The sequence below is a fragment of the Lactuca virosa genome, chromosome 8 (genome assembly GCF_052849685.1).
Source record: "Lactuca virosa cultivar CGN04683 chromosome 8, Lactuca_virosa_CGN04683_v6, whole genome shotgun sequence".
In the NCBI taxonomy this organism is placed as follows: Eukaryota; Viridiplantae; Streptophyta; class Magnoliopsida; order Asterales; family Asteraceae; genus Lactuca; species Lactuca virosa.
Window position 1 is genome coordinate 301,645,117 of NC_136433.1, and position 16,747 is coordinate 301,661,863.

A 16,747-nucleotide genomic window follows, 5' to 3' on the forward strand; every position below is an offset into this window, starting at 1 on the left:
CCTTATTCAATCATATGTGATTTTAACACTTAGTTTCAAGTGTTTCCTAGTCCCTAGGGTGGTTCCCTATCGTAACTAGTTGTGTTATACACTAATTTGATACATATATGTGTTATTATATGGTAAATAGGATCTGTTTGTGTTCGAGACTTCACTTGACACTTAGCATCGTACAACCGATCTTGCATTCTAATCACTCACTACAGGTGAGTTCATACCCCTATGCTTTTACTATTTTTCATGTTTTCAGGGGGGGGGGGGGTAGACAAGCCAAATACAAATGATTTTGTAAACATTATACTATAAGAATTTTCAACAAGTTTAAAACTTCTGAAATCCACACAGCCAAAGGACTTTCCATGTTTTATAAAATATTTATATACTTCATCCCTTTTTGTAACATGCTGAGCATAAGGGACGTTTTGAACTTACATGCGTAATCACATAGTTTTCAGATTAATACATAAATCAAAGTACATAACAAGCATACAAAACTATAAAAGGTATAGTTTGGGAGTTCAATACATGGTTATACATATACAAACATACAAACTATAATGGGTATAGTTTGGGAATTCAATACATGGTTATACATATACAAACATACAAACTATAATCGGTATAGTTTTGGAGTTCAATACACGGTTATACATATACAAACATACAAACTATAATGGGTATAGTTTGGGAATTCAATACATGGTTATACATATACAAACATACAAACTATAATAAGTATAGTTTGGGAATTCATTAAACGGTTTTACAAACTTATCTTTTATTAACTTCTTCGTTATTTATAAGAAGGGTTTTCCATATTATTACTTGTAAAGTCGTTAATCTAGTTTGAGAGACACGTCTTTGGGTACAATCACATGTACTAGTGGAAGACTACCCTTATGAGCCAGAGTCTCCTTGAGGGAGAGCGTGAGTTTGTGTATAGATCTATATGGGACTGACAATCCCGCACCTTGCTGTTTGCTATAGTAGGACCAGCAGGTCTACGGGTGACAAAGTCATAGAGGATACTGGCGCCCGATTCACGCCATATCAGTTAGCATGGTCATAAAACTCGCAAGTAGATACCAACGATATATTTACGTAGTAATATACTTTACATGAACAATACTTATTTAGCATAAGTATGGAAAATACATGGTTTCTTTTCGAGAAATAGAACTACTATACATACTGGTAATAACCAGGGTTTTCAAAACAGAACAATGCTTAAACAACATAAGTATGGTAGATACTTGTACTCTACGATTTGGAACAAATAATTCAATAACTTACATTTAGGGAAAATATAGGATTTTCCAAGGTAAACATCAGTACTTTATAAACAGTTGGTTTATTATTCAATTAACGAATATTCATTATTAATTCCATGACTCCTTAGTTTATGCATCCGGGTTACGTGTATCTGATAGACCGTGAAATGTGTGGTTTCCGCCTCATTCCCTGTTCCTTGTTTGGTTGTGGGTTTAGGGCAGATCCACACAATTAACTGTCTATTCGATATTTTTTTATACGTAACTAGTATGAACTTAGAAGTCATAGAAGGAATGGGTTAATCATGCTTTACATAAGAAAATATTGGATTTTCTTGGAAATATACAAACATTTTCACTGATTCATTTACAAGATTTCATTACAAAAATATGCTTATTAACTCACCAGCTTTTATGTTGATACTCTCGTTCAAAACCGCTTGTATTCTCAGGAAATCAGTAGACAGGTACCTCGGTACACTTTTGAGAAGACGGAGAGTATAGAGTCTCGTCTTTATTTTGCTATACTTTTGATGTATACAAATTATGTATCAAACTAATGTAAATATTCTACTTAATCAATGCAATGGTTGTGTTTACTTTGATTACTATGATGCAATTGTTATGATACTACACATGACGTCATCCACCCCCGAACGTTTCCGCCGTTCTGGTTTTGGGGTGTGACACTTCAGCACTTGACTCTTGAAGCTCTTCAAGGTCAATTTGCCTCCCACTGTCTCCTTGTCCTATGAGCTCTCTCTCGTGAAAGACTCCTCTCCTAGCCACGAAGAGAACATTGTCACTCGGTCTGTAGAAGAGATAACCAAATGATTTTTGCGGGTAGCCGATGAAAATACACCGCTCACTTCGAGGTTCGAGCTTGTCGTGAGCCTCACGCCTCACGAAAGCCTCGCAACCCCAAACTTTGATGTGTGCTAACGAGAGAACCTTCCCTGTCCACATCTCGTGAGGTGTTTTGGCAACCTTATTAGTTGCGACTCGATTAAGGATATGGGCGGCAGTCTCCAAGGCATACCCCAGAATGAGATAGATAACGAAGCTCGACTCATCATGGAACGAACCATGTCTAACAAGGTTCGATTGCGCCTCTCAGCCACACCATTAAGCTGTGGTGTCCTAGGTGGCGTCAATTCTGAAACAATCCCACATTCCTTAAGATTGTCTAGGAACTCGATACTAAGATACTCACCACCCCGATCGGATCGAAGCATCTTTATCTTCATGCCCAGCAGATTCTCCACTTCTTGATTAAACTCTTTGAATCTTTCAAAGGTTTCTGACTTATGCTTGATTAAGTAGACATAGCCATATCGACTGTAATCATCAGTAAAAGTCGCATAGAAGCGGTTAACATCCCTTGTGGCGGTTCTGAAGGGCCCACACACATCTGTGTGTATGAGATCCAACAAACCTTCATCCCTTTGACAAGTACCAGTGAAGGGTGAGTTGGTCATCTTTCCAAGTAAGCAAGATTCGCAAGTGTCATCCAACCTTAAGTCGAATGACTCCAAAACTCCAGCCTTTTGGAGTTGGCCTATGCGCTTCTTGCTGACATGTCTAAGACGACAATGCCACATGCATGCCTTACCTAATTCATTGGAAGAATCAATGTGCAACACATTATTTCCTAAGTTGTCTACAACCATCACAGTTTCATATACACCATTACAAGGCAATGCTTTAAAATAAAAAACACCATTATAATAAGCATTAATAGCACCAATTTCATTATCAAATGAAAAAATAAAACCTTGTTTGTACAAACCATGAAAGGAAATAACATTTCTCACCATTTCAGATGAGTAGCAACAATTATTCAAATCTAATTCTAACCCACTACTCAGCAATAAAGAATAAAATCCAATCTTGGTGACAGGTGAAACCTTCCTATTCCCCATGATCAAGTTTATCTTCCCGTGCTCCACATCCTTACTTCTTTTTAGTCCCTACAAATCAGAACAAATGTGAATTCCACAACCTATATCAAGGACCCAAGAACAAGAATGTGATGAGTTATTAGATAGAATAATATAAATACCTGCATGGGTGGCCTTAACCTTCCCATCTTTGACATCCTGTAAGTATTTGGGGCAGCTTTGCTTCTAGTGCCCTTTATCATTGCAGTAGAAACACTCGGCTTCCTTAGGAATGGAAGAGGGAGCAGCAGAACCAGCCTTGGTCCCACTTGAAGAGGATCCATCAAGAGACTTTCCCTTGCGGCTCTTGGTGGGAGCCTTCCTATTCTTCCCCTATCCTTGTCCAATTGCCAGAACAGGGGCATTTGTTGTAGGAGTAGGAACAACCGATTTACCTTTGAGACTACTTTCAGCAGTCCTTAAAAGCCCTTGAAGTTTGGTAAGTGTGACCTCCTCCTTGTTCATATGATAGGTCATGCGGAACTAATCATAACATGGACGTAGGGAGTGTAGAATAATATCTATAGCCAGCTTCCCATCGAAGTTCACATTCAATTTTAGCAAACGGTCCACAAGCCTTTGCATTTTCTGCAAGTGAGCCGTGATGGATTCACCATCCTTCATATTTGTTGTTATCATAGAGGCGATAATTTCATACCTCTCTTGACGAGCACTCTGATGGTATCTTTCCATCAGTTCCTGGTGCATTTCAAAAGGGTAGAATTCCACATAGGACTTTTGGAGTTCAGTTGTCAAGGTGGCCAACATGATACAAGATACCTTGGTGGCATCCTTCTCATGAGTCCTAAACTCAGCGATCTCCTGAGGAGTAGCAGAAGACTCATCGATTTCCTTAAGCTCCTTGTCAAGGACATATTCCTTGTCCTCATAGCGAGTGACCATCCTGATGTTCCTAATCCAATCATTGAAATTAGTGCCATCAAAGATGACTCTCCCACAAAGGTTCATGAGAGAGAAGGAGCCAGTAGGGTTTGAGCCAGAAGCAGTGTTGGAAGACATCTGAAAAGAAAGAAATACAAAGTTTAGATTATATGAGAGTCCTTAATATAACACCCAAATAAAATATTAAGGCTAGGACCGAACACAATATTTTACAATTTGGAAGAGGGATGCCGTAATCCAACTTGCAAAATATTTGAAGGTAGGTAAATGACGATTTACATATTTCCACCATGAAAAACGAAATTGATTATTAAGTTTTAATTGGATTGAACTTCCTAGATTCCTTTTAGATTAATTGAACTTTTCAATGGCCTGTTTAAATATCGATTACGCGCTTCAAGTTTGTGACTGGGATACCGAGGATCACAAACAAGGTGTGAATAATCATGCAAATTAACTTGGTATACTTGATGTCATTTATCACCTAATCGATGTGTCTGTTAACCACACACGCTCCACCGATCTATGATAAACACCAAGCTACCCTTTGCCACCCTTACTAGTCCAAGTTAGTGTGGCGGTTAACCACACACGCTCCACTAACGACTTGACAAGGTGCAAAGTGCAATTTCATGGATTAGCATCAAATTCACATTTTCCTAAAGTAACTAAGATTGAGAATTTAATAAAACATTTAGTTACTTTATAATTTTTATTATACTTTTAACGAGAATTAATGTGCTATCCTACCCGTTTGGCTAACGACCCTCCACCAGTCAAGGAAGTGGTGGGTGAGAGTGGAGATCCATTAAACTGCCATTTTATAGGCAGTAACCTTATACCCCCTTATAGACCGGCTTCGTGAATGATGCCTACTAACGGTAAGACTGACTTGTCTTATACATATATATAATTACCTATAATATTATAATAGTATAAGGGTTGAATTTTAAACCTTTAAAATCCTATGGTCTGGAATTAAAGTATTCATAAGTGTGACTTTACAAATTCCAAAACTTGAAGACAAGTTTTGAAACTATTCAAAACTTTTCATTTTCTTAACTTACGAGTTTAATGACTTTTAAAGAAAAGAATTTTGGTTTTCCATAACTTGAGGACAAGTTATGGAGACCATTAAACCCATTAAGATCATTAATTTAATTAACACATTAATTAAAAATTCATACATGATCTAATTAAACTCATAAGCATAAGATAATTCATATCATCAATCTTCAAGAAATTAGCCTAATCATATAAACTAATACAAATCTTGAAATTATGACAATTATCTTTTAATTGGACAAGCATGATCATTACCTTATGAAAAAAACAGATTTCAAGGTTCAAAAAACAGTTTGGGGTAATGATCCTAATCTAATTTCTGGCCAAAAGTCGAAAATCTGCCCACTGGAGCACCAACTCGGCGAGTACATGAACTGGACTCGTCGAGTTGGTCTTTTTATGAGTGGACTCGGCGAGTCACCCAGTGGACTCGGTGAGTTCACTGAACCTAATGCAAAAATTCGATTTTTTTTTAACTTTGAAAACCAATAAAACATCAAGTATAATAGAAAACAATCCTAGTCTCTGATACCACTGATGGGTTTTGAGCATCCTAACAACCTTAAGGTGCATATACAACTCTAAATGCTTTGGATCTATGTTTTCTCTAATTATACATGCAATTTGATGTTCCAAAGCATTATCCTAACTAGCATACAAAACATGGGTACTTGTATAACAAAACTAGTTAGATGAAATACCTTTTCTTGTAGCTTGATTCCTTGGACCTTTAAGAGCCTAGCACCCCAAATGTGATGCCTCAAATGCTTCACACAACACCACCAACAATGGAGGACTTGAGAGAGAATGGCTTGCACACAAAATCGGCTATGACTCTTCCAAAGATCACTAGTGGCAGATTTCACTAACGAAAGGGCTTCTTATATAGTGTGGCAAAACTAGGGTTACACCATGTAAACCCTAATGTGCATGACCTTCCATATTCCTTATGCTCCATGGGTTTAAACCTCCATGGACCATCCATGGGTTATGACATTGGTTTAGCTCAACTTAATGAACTATGGATCATTTGCCCACATTATAAGAAACAATGATTTACACAATCAATCCCCATATATTTAATTTGTCTATTTTGATAACTAAATTAATTCCAAATTAATCTTGATCAATATTAATTAAATAATATGATTTCATATTAATATATTAGAACTTATAATATATTAATAAATCATAAATAACCTCTTCTCAAATGTCCATCATTTAGATTGTTTTGGTGCCATGCAACCAAATGGACCATGCTACTCTCGGGTCAAGTACGTACCAAATATAGTTATGGACTTAGACACCTTATCCAACACCTTTGTTGTGTCATATTTCGCCAACTGAGTACCAATAGACTAGATACCCTAAATATTAATCCAAGTAATGATCTTAGAGTTATCAGTCTCCCATGAATCCAGTACGATGCATAATTAGCAGCCTTCTTGTCTGTTGGTTTCTTCCTGTCATCTGTACCAATCCCCCACATAGTCTTGCCTCCCAAGAAATTTTTCATAACATAACTCCAATAGGCGTAATTCTTGCCATCGAGTTGGATACTAATGGACTGAAGAGAATCATCTCTCGATGCCATATTTTGAATATCAATCAAACGAGAATAACGAAAACTATAGTAAATACGAGTAGTAGCAGCAACAATCAAGATCTCGAAATCAACAAACGAACATACGAAACGAAACCCTCGAAATTGGTGAAACGAACAAATCCAATCAAACGGAATAAATAAACGAGCAAGAAAACTGTATCCAAAATGTATTTGTACAATTCACCCCCAAAATCGATATGTGCAACGTCATGACTGCTACAACTCGCCTCCAAAAACGAAAATAGAGATGATCAAACTGAGCTCTGATACTATTTAAACTAATAAGACATAGAATGGCTAGGGTTTTATATTATTGTCAAATAAGAAGTACAAGATACAATGAAAGGTAAAGACAGAAAATATAGACTAACTAATTAAAGTTTTCTAGCTAATGAGCCAACAAAAAAACTCAATACAAAATAAAGCCTAAAATCTTATTAGGCTATCAGATGCCACCCCAAACATCATGCTTACATTGATTATTCACAATTACTGTATTCATTTACTCTTTAATACCTTGAAAACATCAACAATCAAGGAATAAAAGACACTAATCAGTTTCTCTATGAAATTATTAATCTGAAAGTTTTTTTTATGGGATTAAAGAGTAAATGCACGCGATGATTGTTAGTAATCAAGATAAGCATGATGCTTGAGGTCACATGGTGTTAGAACAAAACATGAAGAAGGAACGAAGGTTTTATTTATTTATTTATTTATTTTTTTTATTTTTTAAGTATGTGAGAGAATGAGATATGAAGTTAAGGTATTATGGTCGATCTAAGTTTTATTAATAAATAACAGAAAATGATTAAAAAAGGTTTTCGGTTTATAGAAACGTCCATAAGTAAAGTTGATCATTTTCTTAACATTCGAATGCCTACATATAAACATAGATATTAATTGAGTCAAAGTTGACATGTGCTATTATAGAAGGTATTTGATATTGTTTATTTACAATGTATATTATGTTATTGTCTTTTGGTACAATCAATAAACTAATTTGAATGTTTAGATTGTATACCGTAATATTTGTTTATTATGGTTTGATATTGCTAATAAACAATATTGATTAAGTTATTTTAATTTAATTTATTAGATTATTTTTATTTTAATTTGCTACTTAAATAAACTGCAGCTTATTATATTATTATATCTTACATATTATATTTTCGAACAATATAAATTAATAAACATTATTAGAAAAAGCTGTTTTTAATAAGCAATTCATAGACCTCGTATTACCGTATATCCAATCTAATATAATCTAATATGTAATATAATAAAACTTGCACTATATAAAAGGATTTGAAATTGGAAAAGGGTAACCTCATTTTGACGCGTGACCAAGTGAAATTAGTGGACTTTATTAAGTGGGGGTAGTGGCAATTGCTTCATATTATATATATATATATTTTTAAGGTAAAACTAATTACTAATTTCTTATGCTTATTTTAGTTGCATTTCAACCAAAAATGACAATTGAACAACCACATGTTTATATCCAATCAAATGAATTAATTTAAACATCATTTAAGACAAATGAAGTAATTTAAACAAGATTACATGTCGTTTGCATTTTTCAGCAAGCCAGTCAAAACATCTTGAAAACCAAAGAAAGTCTCTTTCTTCGAGTGTTTTTTATTTATTTATTTTTATTTTTATTTTTTTTGTATGTGGTCCACAAAACTTAAAATGTCTATTTTACCCTTTAAATTTTTTTTCCTATTATTTTTCATTGATTTACCATTTTTATTAGTAAAAAATCCCCAACTCCTACCCATTTGTTCCCCGTTCCAAGATAACTCCCAAAATCAAACCCTTTCATCTTATCAAATAACCAATCCAGTCCATCACCTTGCTTGTTGCCAAGATCTATGATGATACGACCGCCGGTTACCGCCACCAAGCCCACCCACACATCAAAACCTTTCGCTAACACCTCCAAGCATTTTAGAAATGGAACAAGGTACTATCACAACATATCCCTTAAACGCACACACTCATAATTACAGTCGATTAACAAGAATAATCTAGGTGTACTTCGTGAACATGGAACCGGAAATCAATATACCAATAATTTCAACAAGGAAAAAAATCCAAGTGCATTTCATTTTAAGAAAACACAACCGATTAACAAAAAAAAAGCATTCTCAATATCAACTTACATCTACCTTGATACCCACTTCAACCGCAAAACACACATGATTTCTCTTACCTCTACCTTTATAACCAACTGAACAATATTACCAACTACTCCAGACTTGAATGATTTGAGTCCTAAAGATCGTTGGTGGTTTCGATTCACGTCAAAAATCAGAAATCAAACTAATGTTTCCTAATGATATAGACAATGGTGAACGTCTAGCAATATTTCACTGCACCCAATAACACACGACGCAGAAGCCATGCATCAACATCCAATTCTCAAAAGCTCAATGCTACAATTGATGTATAAGGTAATATTATAAGTTATCCATTTCTTACAATTGATGTATAAGATAATATTATAATTTGGGTAATACACATTAGATGTAACATCCCAAAAACACAGTCTGGAAATTTCGTTTAATTTAATAATAAAAACCATATTTATAAAACCATATTATAAGTCATAACATAAGTTCGGAGTATCAATTCAAAACATGTTCTTATTATCAGAGTAAAACATCCCAGGCTGACTAACTATAGTGTGTGCCATGCGATCATCCCGAGCTCTTCCCTCCGCTACCGGAAGTACCTGAAACCAAAACTGAAAACTGTAAGCACGAAGCTTAGTGAGTTCCCCAACCTACTACATACCCTGCATAATCACATACTGCAAATACTGGGCCACACCCGGTACTTCGGGCCTCGCCCGCTACAACGGCCCCGCCGCTCCAGACCCCGCCTGACTTCGAGCCCCGCTTGGGTACATATCTGTTTCTCTTAGGCCCCGCCTGTCTCTGGGCCCCGCCCGCTAGTCATATACAAACATATAAAATATCGCATAACACGTAAACCATAACTACTATACTGCATTCCTATGCTAAGGCATCGCCTGTCTTGGGCCCCGCCCCTGTCCTGCTACTAATGAGTCATGGAACCCCGTCCACACTCCTGCTGATAGTGAGATACGGGCCCAGCCCACACTCACTCCATTCCCGACTTGGGCCTCGCCCCTGCTCGGCTACTGATGAGATATGGAACCCCATCCATACTCTGCTAATAGTGAGATACGGGACCTCGCCCACGCTCACCTCCCTACTAGGCACATACAAGTATCACACAGACAACAAGTATACTCTATCATGCAGACCATTCCTTGGGCACCCGCCCGATATTGGACCTTGGTCCTGAATATCATACTAGCAAACAGTGCCTAGGGCTAACCCCCGGGTCTTCCTACTCATAACTACATGGGCCGGCATTGCGGCCGTAGACCCATTCACACAAAGGGAAAACTCACCTGTACTGCTGAACTTTGCTGATAACCCTCTGGCTGCTATCCGATAACTCTCTGAACCGCTGCTCCACTAGCTCCCCGAGCTACTAATATAAATATAACGCTTAGTCCCAACCTGGACTCTAGAAGTCAAACTAAGTCAACTCTGGTCAAAGTCAAAGTTCTGGTCAAAGTCAACCTTCCAGTTGACTCGACTCGCCGAGTTGTTCTACCAACTCGCCGAGTCCATGCCCCTCAAATCCCAAACAACCCCGACTCCACTCGTCGAGTCTAGCGAAGACTCGACGAGTTCTCCTTCATCTAACACTTCGGGACTATCTTCAACCGACTCGCCGAGTTGTTCTACAACTCGCCGAGTCCATCTTCATCAGCTAAGCAGATTGCCTTGGACTCTCCGAGTTCCTCCTTGAACTCATCGAGCACCATGATCTTCATGTCCATCACGGACACAGACTGGCTGAGTCCTTTTCTAACCCCACTCACTGATCCGACTCATAACAGAAGGGTTTGGGTTTTGCGACCCGACTCGTCGATTCCATGAGCTGACTCGCCGAGTCCTCTATGTGACAACTCTATTATGTCGATTTCAGTCTATTCCAACACTTCCAACTCATAGATCTGAACTCCTTATGCTAGCATTGCACGTAAAGTTGCTAACTTCACGTGCATGCAAGGGGGTTATGAGGCTAGAACACCAAATCCAAGCTAAAAAGAAGTTCAAGGTCAAGACATGGAGCCTTAGCTAGATAAAGCCAACAAATCTGAGCTTCTAGAGCTCAAAAGTGTCCAGATCTAATGTCCAATCCATCCTCCAAGGCTTATCACCCGGATTCCACTTGGAAATGGTCCAAATGTAACAAAAGAGAAGCTAGAAAAGAGATCTAGATGATTAACAACCAAGGTATAAGCTTTATACCTTCAAATAATCTGGAATTTCACCTAAACTCTGGATCTATACTCCTTTCCTTGCTCCCTTTCTTCCACAATCTTCAAGATGCACACCAAAGGCCTTAATCTTCTCACACAAGCTCAAGAGTGAAGTTGTGTGGCCAGGGTTTCGTCTCAGGACAATGGAGGCTATAAATAAAACCCTAGAAATGATAATGAGATGCTTAACTAGGGTGCCAAGTCCCGAAATTAGGGTTTCCCAACCCAGACCAGACTCGCCGAGTCAGTCTCCCTGACTCGCCGAGTTGGTCACTTAATCCGCGACACGGGTCACGCTCCGACTCGTCGAGTTCCTCCTTAGACTCGACGAGTTGACTCCCTTGACTTAGGGATTTTCTTTCCTTTCTTGGTCTTCCTGATTCTGGGTGTTACAACTCTCCCCCACTTAAACTAGACTTCGTCCTCGAAGTCCGCTACGGCCAACTGTCCTGCAATCCGCTCGCATCACCCTTGCCTGATGAATATAACTCCGGCCGACCACTTCCATGGACCTTTCGCCCGGTCACTCAGAATAAAACTAGTCCTTGTAGATAACAATCCTCAAGTGCACTCTAATCCCGCCAATCCTGAGCACACAACTCACTCAACTGACAATCCTTCCAGTACTCCCCGAGTACTTATGCTGAGATCCTAGGGGTTCACCCCCTTTTTCCCGCGCGTTTTCTGGCCTTCCCAAGGCAACGTTCCACAACTAATCACCTCTTCTACCACTGTGAAGGACATACCCTTCACGGTATCCATCACTCCAGCCACTCCCAGTGCTGGCCACTACTGCCGATACATACCGAATACTTTTTGCTACTATAACTTAGCGCTGAGCACCCAACCCAGCGTATGGATCAGATAATCCTTCGAGTAAAAGATTCATCCCTGTAACGGTTAGACTCGAACGAGAGCTGCGCAACAGGGTCAAACCCTTCCCTTTGAGATTATCCCACCCTGCTGTGAGAGGCGTAGCACTCCTCGGTCCACTAACTGTCTCATACCATACCCCTCTATCATCACTCTCCTGCCTCAAAGTTCTACTGCCTCATCTGCCTTCCGAATGAAACGAGACCACCCTGGTCCCAACTGATTCTGCCGATAACTGGGTTACTGGATACTCACCGGTCACTACAACTACCATAATCTCTTAGTCGCTCCCAGCGAATTCTGAAGGAACTTCGGCTGTCTAAACTGCTCTATCTATCCTGCCACTCTGGCGCTACCAGTCTTGGGATCCTCGATCCCCTATCTTGACTCAAAGGTCCCTACCAGCTCCTACCTGTGCTGCTATAATCTCACGGGCCTCGCCCACGGGTCTCATCCGACTATATCCTAGGGCGGTCCTCCCCTCTAGTCCCACCTGTCTAGCTACTGTCGCACGGGCCTCGCCCACGGGTCTGACCCAAACCATACTACTGAGCAATCCTGTTCCCAGGTCTCACCTATACTGCATACTGGAGTGACCTCACCTATCAAGGGCTATATAGGCCAACTCCATACTAAGCCTCAACGACTTAGCCTTTCCTGATCCCTATCGTGCTATCTAGGAGATACAGGCCTCCGCCCATACTTCGCGAACTAGGAGATACGGGCCTCCGCCCACACTCCGCTAACTGGCTACTAACGAATGCTACTGCCATCCCGCGGTCTCACCACACTTCCTACACTATCTCTCTACTGATGAATGCTACGACTATCCCTTAGTCTTACGTCCTAGCTATACTCACATTCTGCCGAGATAATCTCCGGCTTGGTTTCCCAAACCAATCATCTACTAATCATAACTATATGAACCCAATGTTGGGAAGTTTCCCAAACTTCCAACCCTGCACTTCTCTACCCACACAGCCCCTCAGACTGCTTTCCTCTCCTTCTCAAAGGTCACTAATTCCTCCAGGTTTCGCATGTCGCTGCTCCTAAATACTTGGAGGTTTCTCCCCTACTTCGATTCTGCTAGATCCTCACGACTCACTACTGGGATAGGATTTCCAATCCTCTCTACCATCTAATGACCCTCCTACTGATAACTCAACGCTTACTGCTGCTAGTGACCTAAAATCCACTAGTATCGAATCTGACTCACTGCTGAAGATTAATAGAATCCTTCCAGAGCCCCAACCACATACTTGCTACAGTGACTGCATCGTGAGAACCTGCTCTAAAAGAATATCTTCGAACTACTACACTAACATCCAAGGTATGCAGATGACATATGACTTAATCGAAAAAAGATAATATAATACTCCGATATATATATATATATATATATATATATATATATATATATATATATATATATATATATATATATATACCCTATCACCGATGCACTACCATAACAATGTAATCATGAATTAAAGATAACAGGAAAGCAAAAGATACGCACCTGCACTGTCCGGTGCTGCTCTCGGCTCCACTGTAGACAACTGAAAAGCTCTGCTCCCCACCGCAGGCGCCTCTGCGCGGCCCTGACGGCCGTCGGTGATCCTCAAAGTTGCAGGGGCAGGTGCCAACACCTGTGGAATGGAAACATATCAAGTCTGAAAATTGTAAGCACGAAGCTTAGTGAGTTCCCCAACCTACTACATACCCTGCATAATCACATACTGCAAATACTGGGCCACACCCGGTACTTCGGGCCTCGCCCACTACCTCGGGCCTTGCCCGCTACAACGGCCCCGCCGCTCCAGACCCCGCCTGACTTCGAGCCCCGCTCGGGTACATATCTGTTTCTCTTAGGCCCCGCCTGTCTCTGGGCCCCGCCCGCTAGTCATATACAAACATATAAAATATCGCATAACACGTAAACCATAACTACTATACTGCATTCCTATGCTAAGGCATCGCCTGTCTTGGGCCCCGCCCCTGTCCTGCTACTAATGAGTCATGGAACCCCGTCCACACTCCTGCTGATAGTGAGATACGGGCCCAGCCCACACTCACTCCATTCCCGACTTGGGCCTCGCCCCTGCTCGGCTACTGATGAGATATGGAACCCCATCCATACTCTGCTAATAGTGAGATACGGGACCTCGCCCACGCTCACCTCCCTACTAGGCACATACAAGTATCACACAGACAACAAGTATACTCTATCATGCAGACCATTCCTTGGGCACCCGCCCGATATTGGACCTTGGTCCTGAATATCATACTAGCAAACAGTGCCTAGGGCTAACCCCCGGGTCTTCCTACTCATAACTACATGGGCCGGCATTGCGGCCGTAGACCCATTCACACAAAGGGAAAACTCACCTGTACTGCTGAACTTTGCTGATAACCCTCTGGCTGCTATCCGATAACTCTCTGAACCGCTGCTCCACTAGCTCCCCGAGCTACTAATATAAATATAACGCTTAGTCCCAACCTGGACTCTAGAAGTCAAACTAAGTCAACTCTGGTCAAAGTCAAAGTTCTGGTCAAAGTCAACCTTCCAGTTGACTCGACTCGCCGAGTTGTTCTACTAACTCGCCGAGTCCATGCCCCTCAAATCCCAAACAACCCCGACTCCACTCGTCGAGTCTAGCGAAGACTCGATGAGTTCTCCTTCATCTAACACTTCGGGACTATCTTCAACCGACTCGCCGAGTTGTTCTACAACTCGCCGAGTCCATCTTCATCAGCTAAGCAGATTGCCTTGGACTCTCCGAGTTCCTCCTTGAACTCATCGAGCACCATGATCTTCATGTCCATCACGGATACAGACTGGCTGAGTCCTTTTCTAACCCCACTCACTGATCCGACTCATAACAGAAGGGTTTGGGTTTTGCGACCCGACTCGTCGATTCCATGAGCTGACTCGCCGAGTCCTCTATGTGATAACTCTATTCTGTCGATTTCAGTCTATTCCAACACTTCCAACTCATAGATCTGAACTCCTTATGCTAGCATTGCACGTAAAGTTGCTAACTTCACGTGCATGCAAGGGGGTTATGAGGCTAGAACACCAAATCCAAGCTAAAAAGAAGTTCAAGGTCAAGACATGGAGCCTTAGCTAGATAAAGCCAACAAATCTGAGCTTCTAGAGCTCAAAAGTGTCCAGATCTAATGTCCAATCCATCCTCCAAGGCTTATCACCCGGATTCCACTTGGAAATGGTCCAAATGTAACAAAAGAGAAGCTAGAAAAGAGATCTAGATGATTAACAACCAAGGTATAAGCTTTATACCTTCAAATAATCTGGAATTTCACCCAAACTCTGGATCTATACTCCTTTCCTTGCTCCCTTTCTTCCACAATCTTCAAGATGCACACCAAAGGCCTTAATCTTCTCACACAAGCTCAAGAGTGAAGTTGTGTGGCCAGGGTTTCGTCTCAGGACAATGGAGGCTATAAATAAAACCCTAGAAATGATAATGAGATGCTTAACTAGGGTGCCAAGTCCCGAAATTAGGGTTTCCCAACCCAGACCAGACTCGCCGAGTCAGTCTCCCTGACTCGCCGAGTTGGTCACTTAATCCGCGACACGGGTCACGCTCCGACTCGTCGAGTTCCTCCTTAGACTCGACGAGTTGACTCCCTTGACTTAGGGATTTTCTTTCCTTTCTTGGTCTTCCTGATTCTGGGTGTTACAACTCTCCCCCACTTAAACTAGACTTCGTCCTCGAAGTCCGCTACGGCCAACTGTCCTGCAATCCGCTCGCATCACCCTTGCCTGATGAATATAACTTCGGCCGACCACTTCCATGGACCTTTCGCCCGGTCACTCAGAATAAAACTAGTCCTTGTAGATAACAATCCTCAAGTGCACTCTAATCCCGCCAATCCTGAGCACACAACTCACTCAACTGACAATCCTTCCAGTACTCCCCGAGTACTTATGCTGAGATCCTAGGGGTTCACCCCCTTTTTCCCGCGCGTTTTCTGGCCTTCCCAAGGCAACGTTCCACAACTAATCACCTCTTCTACCACTGTGAAGGACATACCCTTCACGGTATCCATCACTCCAGCCACTCCCAGTGCTGGCCACTACTGCCGATACATACCGAATACTTTTTGCTACTATAACTTAGCGCTGAGCACCCAACCCAGCGTATGGATCAGATAATCCTTCGAGTAAAAGATTCATCCCTGTAACGGTTAGACTCGAACGAGAGCTGCGCAATAGGGTCAAACCCTTCCCTTTGAGATTATCCCACCCTGCTGTGAGAGGCGTAGCACTCCTCGGTCCACTAACTGTCTCATACCATACCCCTCTATCATCACTCTCCTGCCTCAAAGTTCTACTACCTCATCTGCCTTCCGAATGAAACGAGACCACCCTGGTCCCAACTGATTCTGCCGATAACTGGGTTACTGGATACTCACCGGTCACTACAACTACCATAATCTCTTAGTCGCTCCCAACGACTTCTGAAGGAACTTCGGCTGTCTAAACTGCTCTATCTATCCTGCCACTCTGGCGCTACCAGTCTTGGGATCCTCGATCCCCTATCTTGACTCAAAGGTCCCTACCAGCTCCTACCTGTGCTGCTATAATCTCACGGGCCTCGCCCACGGGTCTCATCCGACTATATCCTAGGGCGGTCCTCCCCTCTAGTCCCACCTGTCTAGCTACTGTCGCACGGGCCTCGCCCACGGGTCT